The sequence below is a fragment of the Vipera berus genome (assembly GCF_964194415.1).
Source record: "Vipera berus genome assembly, chromosome: 6".
NCBI lineage: Eukaryota > Metazoa > Chordata > Lepidosauria > Squamata > Viperidae > Vipera > Vipera berus.
This window is the reverse complement of record NC_138208.1, coordinates 58,779,251-58,794,633: the sequence shown is the minus strand read 5'-3', so window position 1 is coordinate 58,794,633 and position 15,383 is coordinate 58,779,251.

Sequence of the window (15,383 nt, the reverse complement as noted above, 5' to 3'; positions counted from 1 at the left end):
TTCATATCCACACAAAAAAATCACAACTGATTTTCTGAATCTTTCCATTGTTGATGCTTTAGTAAATAGCTTAAAGACATTTAATCTCTGTAATATATCACCAACAACAATCTTTTCTGTTTCCCAAATAGCATATCTATTCTTATTTAAGTACAAAGGATCCATCGTTTTCAGGAGAACCAAAGACCAAAATGGAGCAGACAAATGAAAAATTGTTATTTTAACTTGCTTAATTCAGCTTCTAAAGAATAACCTTCAAACTGCCCCCTAGAAAACATTATTTCAGAATAGAATTATGCTGTTTTCCCCCTTCATGTTGCATTTTGTTTGTTCTTGTTTCATTTCATCTTCCCTCTACTGTATATACTAATCTTTTATATTTGGATTAATGTATATTCTCCAGAAGTAAGCAGGATTAACAGTTTATCCAGTCCTTCCTATTATTTTCCCTTCTTTTAATAAGGCTTCTTTTTAGCATTCTTAATTGGATTTTTTCAATGCAATATCTATATACTACTAAAATTCTGATTCCTGTAACCATTAACTGGGTGAAATGGTACAACACAGGGCAAAATGTTTGAACCAAGATACCTCAAATGGACTAACTTACTGAATGTATTCAAAATCTGGGACTCCGTGGAACTGAAATTTGGCAAATTTTATAGACACCTTCTGACATAAAATTTACCATAAAACAGTTTATGACTGTAAAGTAGCATGGGCGCACACAGAGATGGACACTCAGCTGGGTGATAACTTCTTTATTGAGGTCAGGAACAAAGCTGGGGAAAGGGGGTTACCTGGCGTATCTTTATACCTGCCCAGGTGAATACCAACCAATGGATTCAAACCTGGGCTTCCCGCCAGTGCAGGTGACCAATAGATTTAAACCCTGGCTTCCCGCCAGAGCTGGCCATAGCCCAGGGCTGTCAAACTTGTTCAAACCAGGCTTTCCCGCCAAATGCAGTTATAGCCTGGAGCTGTCCAGCCCCCTGCTGTGCTGACAGCCTGTGTATGCTTTAGCCACATACACTACACCCCTTCCCCCATAGTGAGGGTTTTATCCCCCCTACCATTCCAACCCTATAACTATATACACTATTTACATCCTATTATATATCTACAGTATATATTTATTGAAAAGTTTTATAAAAGTTACAATATTATCCCATCCCCAACCCTCCCCTAAACCTTTTATATATTGACACTTCCACCTTCCTCCCCCTTAGGACCGCACATAATCAGAGAGGTAGCTTGGAGCCTTGTGGGCCCTGCTAGATCTCCTTAGGACTGATTCGCCCGGTGGTGTGTTGCTGTTTGCATTTTTGTTGTTTCCTGCCTTTCCTGGTTGTTGGGGTGGTGGTCCGTGGTGTGTAGGTGTGGGTGCTGTGGTTCCGGAGGATTGTGTTAGTCTGGGGTTTGAGGGGCTGTTTTGTTGGTATTGCAGTGACCTCCTTCCGTCTGGGTGAGGTGTTGCCCTGTCCCCACTGCCGGTCTCCTGCCTGGAGCAGGGCTGCCCTTGTGACCCTCTGGTAGCCCTCCTGGATGATTGTGTGAATGACTCCTCATCCTCCTCATCAGACCCTTTCAGGAGCCCTTTTCCTTAACTGGTCCAGATGCCTATTCCACAGGAAGTCCCCCCTCCACCCTTACATTGTAGGACAGGGGGCCTGTTTGGTCCAGTATTTCCCCTGGCACCCATGGGTGACCTGAGCTATAGTTCCTTGCCCAGATGGTATCGCCTGTGTTGAAAACCTTTTTGATATTTGGGGTCCCGACGTCCGCTGCTACTCTGTCTGGGTGGAGCCTGTCCAGTGTTGTTATCAGGCGTCTACCCCATCTGAGTTCTGCTGGGCTTTTGCCTGTTGCGGAGCAGGGCGTTGAGTGTTGATGAAGAAGGAAGGTGGCCAGACGTTGCTTCCTTTTTTTAAAATAAATGAATCTTTATTTACATTTCGTGTTAAAAACACACCATACACCAACAAAGACAAAAAAACATTTACAATATACAAAAAACGAAGAAATCGAAAAATTGAAAACCATTTCAAAAATTTCACATTATATCTACTTCTAAACTAATAATTATATTCCACTCATTAAGTCTCTTATAACCATTCAACTCCAAAGCTTATTCATTAACAAAGACTATATCACTTCATTTTTGACCAACCTCCAAGCCACCCTCATTTCTTTAATCTTTTATCCATCCAAATATACCATTTATTCCATGATAGAAATGCTGGTGTCTCTTCTTTACCCTTCAACTTCTTGGTCAATGTGTCTGCTTCTGCACAATCAAGTATTCTCCTAATTATAACTTCATCCAGCGGGGTATGATTTGCCTTCCAAAATTGAGCATACCCCATCCTTGCCGCCGTTAAGATATGTAAAACCAAATACCATATTTCCTTCTTAATATTTCCATGCCTGGAGCTAAGCAGATACGTCTCTGGTTTAAGATCAACTAAACACCCTGTGATTTCCTCTATCCATTTTTGGATCCTCATCCAATATCTAACCACTTCCGGACATGTCCACCATAAGTGATAGTATGTGCCAATCCCTTTACCACACTTCCAACAATCGGCCGACAATCCGGGGAACATTTTTTTTTATTTATTTATTTTAATTCCATTTATATCCCGCCCTTCTCCGAAGACTCAGGGCGGCTTACAAACTTAGCAGTAGCCTTCATTCTATGTATATGCCTGCTTATTAGGGCTTTCACACACCTCCCAAGCGGCATTATTACAAAGTCAGCTTATTGCCCCCAACAATCTGGGTCCTCATTTTACCTACCTCGGAAGGATGGAAGGCTGAGTCAACCTTGAGCCTGGTGGGATGCGAACCTGCACTAATTGCAGGCAGCTGGTGTTACTTAAGGAGGCATTAGCCCACTGCTCCACCAAGGCTCTTTTGGAAAGTCTAGCCGGAGGGAGATGCCATCTATAAAGCATTTTGTATATGTTCTCCTTATATGACGTGGAAACCACCAGCCTCATATTAATCCACCAAATCTCTTCCCATTTCTCAAGTGGAAGTGCATAACCAAAATTCTTCCCCCAGGCAATCATTGCATCTTTTACCACCTCCTCCCCTACTACCCTAGTTAGCAACAATTTATAGCACTTAGATATCATCCCTTTCTCCGGACCCAGCAGAATCTTATCTAATTCCTGCAGATTCAGATAAATACCCCTTCCTTCCTTATCCTTCTTATACCTTGACTGGATCTGCAGGTAGGCCCACCACTCCAATTGAAACCCTTGCTGAGCCAGATCTTGTCGTGTTTTGAGTTCTCCCCTGCTATCTAAAAGTTCTTTATAAGTTGGTCTTCTTCCCTTCTTGAGTAGGGTCGGATGGGTCAAGGCTTCCAAAGTTGATAACCAACACGGAATTTACGCATAGTACGTAGCCCTTATCTTTGGGGTTTTATAATTGTAATATATTAATTGTTTTAAAATCGGGCAATTATTTAATTTCCTTTTAATATTTGTAACTCTGTATTTTATTCTTGCCCTGTGAACCGCCCTGAGTCCTCAGGGAGAAGGGCGGTATAGAAATATTATTAAATTAAATTAAATTAAATTAAATTATCCTAATTCCGAATCAGTATATCCCTTATGTAGTGGCGAGTAAACTGTTTGCTTGGAGGAGTACCTTCCCGCCAAAGAGCTGCATGCCATCCCTGCAGCAAATCAAATCCTTCCAAACTCAACAATCGATTATTCCTTAGACTTATCCATTCCTTGCCCCAAACTAAGAGGGCAGCCTGATAGTAAAGTTCCCAGTTCGGTAGGCCAAGGCCCCCTCTTTCCTTAATTTCTTGCATCATTTTTTTCCCAATCCTGGGCCGTTTCCCCTGCCAAACAAATCTAGAAACTACCCCCTCTAACTCTTTTAAAAATTTCAGCGAAAGTTTAACTGGTGCTGTCTGAAAAAGAAAATTCCATTTCGGCAAAACATAAGATTTTACCGTGGCTACCCTTCCTAATAATGACAACTGTATCCTACCCCATTTTCCCAGGTCCATTTTTGTTTTTATCAGTAATTTAGAATAATTATCCTCCCTAATACTTGAACATCTTCCGGTCAACCAGATTCCTAAATATTTCACCTTCTTCATGATTTTAAACCATGTAGTGTCCTCTAACATCTGTTTACTCCTATTTGAAAGATTTTTCATCAATATATTTGGCCAGACGTTGCTTCCATTCGCCTTGGACTATGTGCTTGAGGGCGTCTTTTGTGGTGCATACAAATCGTTCTGCCAACCCATTACTGGCTGGATGGAAAGGGGCTGAGGTGGCGTGTCTAATCCCCAAGGTCCTCAGGAACACCTGAAAATCTGATGAGGTAAATTGCGTTCCATTATCTGACACAATTACATCCGGAAGTCCATGGGTTGTGAACAGCCCCCTTAGTGCCTGAATGGTTCCTGCTGAGGTCATGTTGCCCACAGGCACCACCTCCAACCATTTAGAATGGCTGTCTACCACTACTAGGAATATGTGGCCCTGGAAAGGACCCGCATAGTCTATGTGCACTCTGGACCATGGTGTGTGTGTTTCCTCCCATTTGTGTACTGGTGCACGTGGTTGTTTGGGACGTGACCTCTGACACATGTAGCACCCTGCTACTAACCCCTCTATTTCCTTGTCTAGCCCCGGCCACCAGAGGTAGCTCCTTGTCAGTGCCTTCATCCTTACTACCCCTGGGTGGCCCTCGTGCAGTGACTGAAGGACTCTTCCTCTCAGGCCTTGTGGTATTATGACTCTACTTCCCCATAACAGGCATCCCTTGTGGGTTGAGAGCTCATGTCTCCTGGAAAAATAAGCAATGAACTCTTGCCCTGGTGATTTGTCCTGCCACCCACTGCTTACCCATGATTGCACCTGGCTCAGTATTTTGTCCTTGGGGGTCTCTGTGGCCATGTCTTTGGTGTTGAGGGGACATTCTGGCAGCTCTTGGATTGCCAGTATTTGGGCAGCAGGTGCTGGGTCTGGCTCGGCATCCCTTAAGGGGAGTCTGCTGAGGCCATCTGCGTGCCCCATCTCTTTGCCTGGCCTGTGTACCAGTTTGCAGGCATATGCTGACAGAAAAATAGACCAGCGTAGCATCCTAGGTGACAGAATTTGCGGTGTCTGTTTATCTGTGGTGAACAAGCCTAATAGTGGTTTATGGTCTGTGTATATTAGGAAGTCCCTACCATACAGGTAATCTGGAACTTCTTTACTCCGGTGACCACTGCCAGTGCCTCCTTATCTATCTGGGTGTAATTCCTCTCTGCAGCTGACAGGGTCCTGGAGTAGTATGTAATGGGGGCTTGAGTTCCATCCTCCTCTAAATGGCTGAGCACGGCCCCAATCCCATAAGGGGATGCATCGCAAGCAATGCAAATTGGCTTGTTTTCCCTAAAGTGTGTAACTGTGGCATTTCCTGCTAACAGGTTTTTTAGTGCATTGAATGTGTCCGTGTGTGTGGCAGACCAGTTCCAGGGTGATTGCTTGTCTAGCAGCCTGTGTAAGGGCTCTGCTATCATTGCTTTGTGTGGCAGGAAGGTGTGATAGAAGTTGAGCAGGCCCAGGAATGCCTGTAGCTCTGCCTTATTTTGTGGAATTGGGGCTTCTTTGATTGCCCTGACCTTGGATGCTGAGGGATGGATGCCTTGAGCATCTATCCTGAACCCTAGGAATTCTGTTTCTGTTACCCCAATCCTGCACTTGTCCCTCTTGAGTTTTAAACCTGCAGCCCTAAATCTTTCCAACACAGCTTTCAGGCAGTCTGCCAAAACGTCCTCAGAGCTACCTGCAATTAGGACGTCATCAAAGTATGGGCAAACTCCTGGTATCCCCTTAGAGTTTTTTCCATGACCTCCTTTAGCAGCCTCCGGGTCGACCAGTAGCTGTTGATAAGCTTGGGCAAGATCCAGCTTTGTGAACACTGACCCGCCTTGCAGGGACGCGAGGATACTGCTGACTGCGGGGACCGGGTAGGAGTGGGCGCTCAGGGCTTGGTTGATTGTCCCCTTATAGTCTGCGCAGATACGGACCTCGCCATTTGCTTTGAGAGGTGTCACAATGGGAGTTTCCCATTCTGCTCCATCGACCGGAGTTAACACCCCCTGGTCTACCAGCTTGTCTAGTTCCCGCTCTATTTTGTGCTTTAAAGCAAACGGAACTCTCCTAGCCTTCATTCTGATGGGCTGGACCTGGGGGTTTAACTTAAAGGAAATTGGGGAACCTGTGTATTTCCCTAACTGTTCATCAAAGACATCTGCAAACGCTTCGCAGACAGTTTCTTTCTTTCTTTTTATTGAAAAGTTTTACAAAACTTTTTACAAACATCCCCAAAACCCACCCACCCCAACCCCTCTCCCCCCCACTTCCCAGAGCTGAATACAGGGTCATAAATATAATAATCATATTATAACTAAAATTATCCATTATAAAATTAACCAAATTCATAATGTGCTTTAACTCCCATTGATACATTCAAATTATTAAAAACATAATCAATACTAATATAATAATAATTTAAACAAAAATATAATCAATACTAATACTAAAGTTAATAAAAATCTAAAATCTACTCATAAGCTAAATGGAACTTTTTAGTCCTATATTTATTCTGAATATAATCTATCCATCTCCTCCAAACTGAAATATATCTTCTCTTGCGAATGATCCTTCAAATAAGCAGAAATCTTAGACATTTCTGCAAGATTCGATACCTTAATTACCCATTCTTCTATAGAAGGCAAACTATCCTTCTTCCAGTATTGTCCCACCAGTAACCGTGCTGCTGTTATCAAGTTCAACATCAGATTAGTTTCTTTAGTATGGCAATCTACAACAATACCCAATAAAAACAATTGTGGAGAAAACTTTATCTTTCTCTTAAAAATCTTTTGAATATTCCACCAGATATTAATCCAAAAAGCTTTTATATTTCTGCAAGTCCACCACATATGAAAATAAGTAGCATCTAAACTACCGCATCTCCAGCATTTAGACTGTAAGTTGGGATACATGTTAGACAACTTTTTGGGATCCAAATGCCATCTGTAAAGCATTTTATAAAAATTTTCTCTTAAATTTTGAGCCTGAGTAAATTTAACATTTCTAACCCAGATTACCTCCCAAGTATCCAACGGAATTGGTTCCTTTATGTTTTGTGCCCACTTTATCATACAATCTTTAACCAATTCCGTTTCCGAGTCCAATTCTATTAAAACATTATATATCCTCTTTATATGTGCACAATTTAAATCTCTAATTTGTTTTACTAAATTTTCATCTGTAATTGTGATGCCAACCTTCTGGTCCAACTTCCACCTAGCTTTCAATTGGGTATATTGAAACCAAGAGTAATTTATGTTTTCTTGTCTTAACTCATCTAATGATTTAAGTTGCCAATCATTCCCTTCCAATCTAAGTAATTCCTTATAGGAAAACATATCCAAACTCACTCCCATAGATACACCTTCTATCACGTGTCCAGGAATTCCCCAAATCGGTATTTTATAATTTAACTTATAATAATACTTTTTCCAGACACGCAACAGAGCACTTCTAAGAATATGAGATTTAAAAACCCTATCTACCTTTTTATCATAAAGCAAATATGCATGCCATCCATATACCAAATCCCAACCCTCAAGGTGGAGTATTCTTTTATTAGTTACATTAAGCCAATCGCTAACCCATGTCATGACCACCGCATCATAATACAATTTCAAGTTAGGCACCTTGAGTCCCCCTCTTTCCCTAGCATCTTGCAGAATCTTAAATTTAACTCTTGGTTTCTTCCCCACCCAGATAAATTTATTAATACCCTTCTGCCATTCATCAAGATTGGCATCCTTTTTCAATATAGGTATCATTTGAAACAAAAAAAGAAACTTCGGCAGAACATTCATTTTAACAGCTGCGATTCTTCCCAATAGAGATAATTGCAATTTTTTCCAATTATTTAAATCCTTTTGTATCTTCAACCATAGTGTTTCATAATTATTCTTATATAATTTTAAAAGTTCTGGCAGAGATGATTGATACGGCCGACCCTGAGTCCAGTTCCATCGTGCAGGGGACCCCTTGCAGCTTCACCCTTAATTTTATTTTCGGGGTGAGTGTCTGTGGACCCCCTGTTGTGCAAACAGCCGCCCGTCCCTTCATGTGGCTGACCGTCAGTCTCTGCAACCGCTCCCCGGTACCTGTGGCAGACTGGAACTCCGCTTCCACTTCGTGCAGACTGTCCCATTGCTTGCTCCTGCAGACCGACACAATGTGCCCAGTTTTCCCACACACTCGACACTTCACCGATTTGAAACGGCAGGTAGACCAGGGATGCGGTCCTCTGCAGCTTGCACAGCAGGTAGACTGGGAGCTGTTCGTGCTGCAGCCGGAACACTGGGTAGACCGGGTTTGTCCGCAGCCGCCGTGCTGGGTAGACCGGGACCCACAGCCACAGTGCTGGGTAGACCGGGGCCAGTTCGCACTGCAACCAGGGAGCTGGGTAGACTGGGGGGTGTTCGCTCCGCACCTGCACTCCTGTTACTTCTGGTCCACCGCAGCCAGCCTTGCTTCCCTCGGGTTGTCACGGTTAGTGGTGAAGGACCGAGGGGTTCGGTGTATGGCGTCCACTTCGGATGCTGACCCTTCTTCCCCGCTGCAGCTGCTCAGCTGGTGGATGGTTCCGCTTGCCCTCGTGTCGGACTCCTCTGCCACGTCCCAGGCTAGGAACTCCTCCTGGACGTCTCTCAGGGTTAGTTTTTGTTTGGCGAATATCTTCCGTTGCAGTTTCCGATCCCTCAGGCCGCAGACGATGCGATCCCACAGCCTAATTTCTAGGTTTTCAAAATTACAGAGACGGGCTACCTGCCTTAGGGTGGCCATGTACTGTTTGGCGGACTCACCCGGACGCTGGTCCTGCTTCTCAAAACGATACCACCAAGCGATCTCGGACGTGTCCGGTCGGAAATGTTTGGTCAGCTTGGCCAGCAGTTCATTGTAGCTGATGGTGTTGATGTTGTCCGGTGAGCAGAGACCGACTGCCAGCTGGTAGGTCTCCATTCCGTAGCTGCACAGCAATGCTGCCGCTCTCTGACGGTCATCCTTAACCCCGTTCGCCCGGAGATAGCACTCGAGCTGTCCCACGAAGGCTTACCACTCTTCGGGACGGTTACTGTTAAAAAGAGGATACTGACCCAGCTGTGCCATTTTGCTGTCTCAGGTCTTCCTGCATCCTGATCCGGTGCTGCCAATGGGGTTTCTTCCGCGGCTAGCTATGTCCAGGGCAGGATCCCATCCTCGTCGCCAGTGTAAAGTTGCATGGGCACACACAGAGATGGACACTCAGCTGGGTGATAACTTCTTTATTGAGGTCAGGAACAAAGCTGGGGAAAGGGGGTTACCTAGCGTATCTTTATATCTGCCCAGGTGAATACCAACCAATGGATTCAAACCTGGGCTTCCCGCCAGTGCAGGTGATCAATAGATTTAAACCCTGGCTTCCCGCCAGAGCTGGCCATAGCCCGGGGCTGTCAAACTTGTTCAAACCAGGCACATACACTACAATGACAAAATACAAAATATAGTAAAATATTTCCTGTGCTGATGTTTTACCATGCTATGGAGTTCAATATGGTCTATTTTCAAAGTAGCTATATTTCTGAATGTATCTCAGCTTTTCCAGTGGTCCATAATTTATCCCAGCAAGAGATAAATTGTAAACTATTAATAGTGAAACACAATTAATAAAAGTTCACAAGGGACTTCCAATGAAGATGGCTGACTGAATACACACTCAGGGAGGGATCCCCAAAGGGTTTCTCCATGGGCTGTAGCTCTTCAACCACTAACTGAAGAGACTGGCATTCCTTCAGTTTTTATGACCCACCAGATCAGGGAGAATCTTAGAATTACCCTTCCAAAGCCTCCAATACAGCTGTTCTCTGCAAATGTCTATGGAGATTCTCAGTCATCCGTGTCATAGTTATCCCAAAGATGCTTTTTCATGAGGCAACTGGACTTTCTTGTTTTTCTTGGAAGACATTTTGCTTCTCATCCAAGATTTTTTTTCAGCTCAGAGCTGAATATTATTGAAAGTGTATTTGAGAATATCTGTTAAGAAGAAGTTAAAGAAAATGTAATAGTTTAAAGAAAAATTTTGAGTTTTCAAAAGGATGTTTATAAAAGAAAAAATATTATTCTATAAGAGTAGTTTGGAGGGAAGGATCTAAATTTAATACTGAAGTCTGTATGTTAAGAAGTTAAAGAAAAAGATGTATTAGAAAGTTTTGATTTTCATTTCATTTTCATTTCATTTATTATATTTGTATACCGCCCTTCTCCCGAAGGACTCAGGGCGGTGAACAGGGCACATAAAAAATACAGAATACAAAAATTAAAAAAGAATTAAATAAGAGCCGGAGCTAAAAACAGTAGAATAATATTAAAAATCCCCAATAAAAATGTGTTTAAAGAAAAGTTTAGCATTTTAAAAAGGGTGAAAAAGAAATATAGAGTATTTTTCCCTGTATGGTCTAAGAATCTGAAAGAATACACTGAACCTTGTTAATAAAAATGGTGATAGTTCACAAAGATTATTAGGTGCAAATAGAAATACATACTATTTCAACAGCAAAGAATGGGTAAATTGATTGTTTTATTCAAAAAGGAGAATATACTTAAGTACTTTTTTCAGTTGGATATCACTTCTGGATTTTCTGCTTGTGATGAAAAAAATAAAATTTTGACTTTTGTTTTGTCAGATAGATTTGTCATTATGGAAATAGCTAGTTATATACTAATGTGTAAAAACAAAGTTGAGACTGGAGTGTTTTTATCCTGTACTGTGCTAAAGAGTCGGAAATCAACACCTTTTCTTTCTTTTTTTCCCCTTTTCTTCCCTTTTTCCCTCTTCCCCTCTCCTTTTCCTTCCTCTATTTTTTTATTTCTATTTTTATTTCTATTTTATATATTAAATAAATATAATAAAAATTGTACTTTAAAAAAATAAAAGTTCACAAGATTGCAGTACTAGATGTTCATCTAAAACATAATAATACAATAAAAGTTACTGGTTAAAAATTGCTGTATTGGCACCATCAATCAATCAGTAAAGCTTCAATGTGAGTGGATGCTTGTCTGTATAATCTAACATAAGATCTGTATATTATTATATGCTCCTGCAATACTGTCTTTGGTAAAACAAAAAATAAACTTTCTCACCCTTGCTAAACATGACCATCTACTGTAAAGCCACCAGCAACCAGTTTTTAAATCATCCTGTGTTTCTGTTCAAGCATTGATATTGTCAAAGGTAAATGTCTACCAAACTCATCATGCATCACTTTGAGTTTCCAATCATAAAGAAAACATACAATTAAGAGATTTTGATTAAATATACCGTATTTAACCGTGGGTTTTTAAATCAGACCAGAATTAAACCCTCAAAATGAACATTTTTCATTTTGAAAGCAGCACCATTTTCCACAAGCTTCCAAACTTGTCATAGGCTGTTTATCCCCCTCACACACACACACACCCTCACACACAAAAACACACATCAATGTTTTGCTGGGAAATTAAAATGAATCTGAAAATCAAATCTTAATATAGGATTCATCCATACTTTATTGATAGATCTAACTCACTATTAACTTTCTTGATTAATATCAGTTAATAACAATAATATATAGATTTTAAGTGCTTATAAACACTGGCTATCGTAACTTTGTTTGAAAATATTGGAGAAATTTTATTCTCACAGAACTATTCTCCCATTAACCATAATCCCTTTAAAAAATGGTGATAAATAAGAAATAAAATCACATGGGACTCTTCACAGCCACAGCTTTCTTTGTCATTTTGAAGTCTCTGAAGGATGGGATTCAGGTAAAATTAGTCACAAATTAGATTAATAAATCTCTATAAGAAGGGAGAAGGGCGGTATAAAAATTTAATAAATATAAATATAAATAATATATAGACTTCCTTATACAAGAGTATATGGTACATGTGTTTAATAGGGATATGTGCTGTTGTTTTACCATCAAAGTATTCAGATCTTTACCACACTGTTGTTTTACCATCAAAGTATTCAGATCTTAATTTAGGACTGTCTTAAAAATATGCAAAATTTGCTTTCTTCAAGTTATGTTGCTTAAAGGGAAGAATCCATAAATCTGGTCTGTATTTGAGTCAAAGACCATCAGGAAATTTCAGAGCTATAGACTAGATTAGGAAGTAGGAAAAAATGTCCCCAAAATGACAAAACACTTCCATATGTTGCCAAGAAGGCTATATTGAAGAGTCCAGGAAACTAATTAGGAAGTGTCCAGGGATCAGGTTCAACTCAACTCAAATCAAATTTGTTACTCTATTTAAGCAATTATTGTGCTGTATATTTTATTTTGTGTTTTTTTTCTAGATATTATTATTGGTGCATTGACTAAAAGTTCATGAACAGAGTATATGCTGAAACAGACAAAAATATCCTGCTGTATTTATAATCTGAGGTTTTAGGTAGATCCTTTTTTGAAGGTACACTAATGCTACTTCCTGATTGGAATTCAGTATTAGAGAAATACACTGAATGCAGAAGTTGTTACACTGAGTTCTCAGTACAATCAGGTAAAAAGTAGCAGGCAACCTGTAAAATCTCTGCCGATCAGAAACGTTTATACTTTATTAAATAGACAAATAAGCAGCTGGGCAGAAGGCAGCTTCTGGGCAGATTATGCAAGGTGAATATCCTATTGGGATTTCTCAGAGTTGAGATAGTAAAGAGAAGGGGAATCTTAACTCCTGCATTTCTCTTTCCAGACCATTAAGGGCAACTTTCTTCATCAAGTCTCTAATATAAGAATAAAGCAGAGTTGGAAGAAAATTCCTAACATAAAAGACTTACATGAAGCAAAGTTACAGGAATAAGAATATCCATTAGATTCTCCAAGACAATAGATTATGTATAACATTCAGGCAGATCAACAGGTCACTTAATAAACCTTTGCAGGTAATTAGAGCACATGATTCATATTTTAATAATGTTGTTAGCATAGTGTGGAACTTTAGCAAAGTTCTGAGAAACTAGGCAATGTCACTTTTAGCTTCAAATCAGTTTTAACATGAAACCTTCTTTTGCATTTGCAAGTAAGTTGATGGCCAACTTTTCAGCAGACAATCCAATGAGTCATGTATAATATGAATGCTCCACAGGATCGTTCATTCTATGAAGTATAAATGATCTGGCTTTAAATATCCTGGTCCTGAACAACAATGAACAAATACTTTACAATCTAATTAGTTAAGTATTTAGCCAAGAAAAGAGAAGGGCTTGAAAAGGCATGTTATTTCTGTGCTAAAGGATCACTGGTATGAATCATTCAGCTGAGAAGAAAATATCACTTTTTTATTTATTGAATTTATTTTCTACCCATATTATAATGAAATTAATCTGGGCAGCTTCCAGCATTAAAACTTTAAAATTCTAACAAAGAATAAAAATAGAAACACAATCAAGATAACATTATAGTTAAAAGATGGGGAGGAAGGGGATTCAGAGGGGGAAGGTGGAATTGCCTCTTAATTCAACAACCTCTAGTGTGAAGCTTCCCTGTTAGGGCCCAAGCCGTCTAGCAGAGCCAGGTCTTCAGGCTCTTGCAGAAGGACAGAAGAGTAGGAGCCAATCCCACCTCAGGGATACATTGTTGCAAAAAGTAGAAGCCACAGCCCTTCTCCTGGACCCTGCCAGCAGGAATTCCTTGATCAACGGGGACTGCAGCATGCCCCCTCTGTTGGCACGAATATGGCAGGCCAGCCCTAGTGAGGTGTGACGGTTCCTCAAGAAACCTGGGCCCATGCTACACAGGATTTTAAAGCTAATAACCAGCACCTTGAATTGCACCCTGCAGCAGACTGACAGTGCAGCTTGAGGAGCAATGGTATAATATGGGTCATCCTAGCTGCCACAGTCTGTACCAGCTGAAGCTTCTGAATACTCTTCAAGGGTAGCCCATGTAGAGTACACTGCAGTAGTGCAGACATAAAATGACCAGGGCTTGAATGACCGTAATATTCATTTTCTTGCATTACAGAAAGAAGAAAGTGATAAATATTTTTGCAGAATTTGACATTCATTTAAGAATCCTTTACCCTGCATATATATTATTCATTAAGCAATATGGTGCTGGAAAAGCAGAACATCCCCGCTACACTCCTTGGAACCTGAGGGGTCCTTGGTTCTATCTGACCTTGGTTGTTTTCTTGCAGACATTTCATTACCCAAAGTATGTAAAAGCATCAGTGTTAGTAACGGATGTGGTTTGCTCTCAATTTATATTGCTCTCAATTTATATTCTAGTGGCTTGCCCTGTCAGTGTTGGTGGGAGTGGTCTTGGCGGTTCATTGGTTGGACTGTTTATTGTTAGCTTGTTTGGCAGTTCATTTATTGAGATATTGTTTAGTCCTTGATTGTTGATCTGATGTTAATTTTGGTGTTACTCTATGCTCATCTTGGTGTTAATAGCAGGTGGGAAGCTGTTTTGGTCTTTTTGTTCCCTTTTTGGCTTGTTGGTTGTTTCTTTTGCACAGTATGTAGATGTTGCTTTTCTCTATGTGCCTGTTGATGGCCAATTTCTCAGAATGCCACCAAAAGCCTGAGAGAACCACCAAGATCGCAGCTTCTCAGCTGAAACTATGGTTGAATCTATCCATGTGTTGTGAGGTTAAGATGTTTTCATCATGATTTCTGACTGCTGATTGGTGTTCATGGATGTGCTCTGTTAGTCTTCTTCCTGTCTACACAATGACTGTTAGAGTCCTTTCCCTGTGTGTTGTAGATAACTCCTGTTTTTTTCTTCTTGGACTACTGTGTGTTTTGATTTACTTAAGATATTTTTTGGAGGGCTGTAGTTGGTTTGGGTATTTAATTTTAATTTAATTTTTATTAGATTTATATACCGCCCTTTCCCGAAGGACTCAGGGCGGTTTACAGGGCATTTTAAAATCACACCAATACAAAATACAAAAGTTAAAAGACAATTAAAACGATTAAATTATCCCTGAAAATAAAAACCCCAGTTAAAAATTCTCAGCCTGGGCCAGAGAGCTCAAAGAGCCAAGTCTTCAGGTCCCGGCGGAATGAATGCAGGTCAGGGGCAGTCCTGAGCTCCACGGGCAGCTGGTTCCAAAGGGCAGGCGCACCCACAGAGAATGCCCTCCCCTGGGTGTTATCCGCCGGCAATCTTTTACCGCTGGCACCCTGAGAAGACCCTCCCTGTGCGAGCGCACTGGACGAAGGGAACTTGATGCTGGCAGCAGGTGTTCCCTCAAATATCCCGGACCCAAGCCATTCAGGGCTTTATAGGTCATCACCAA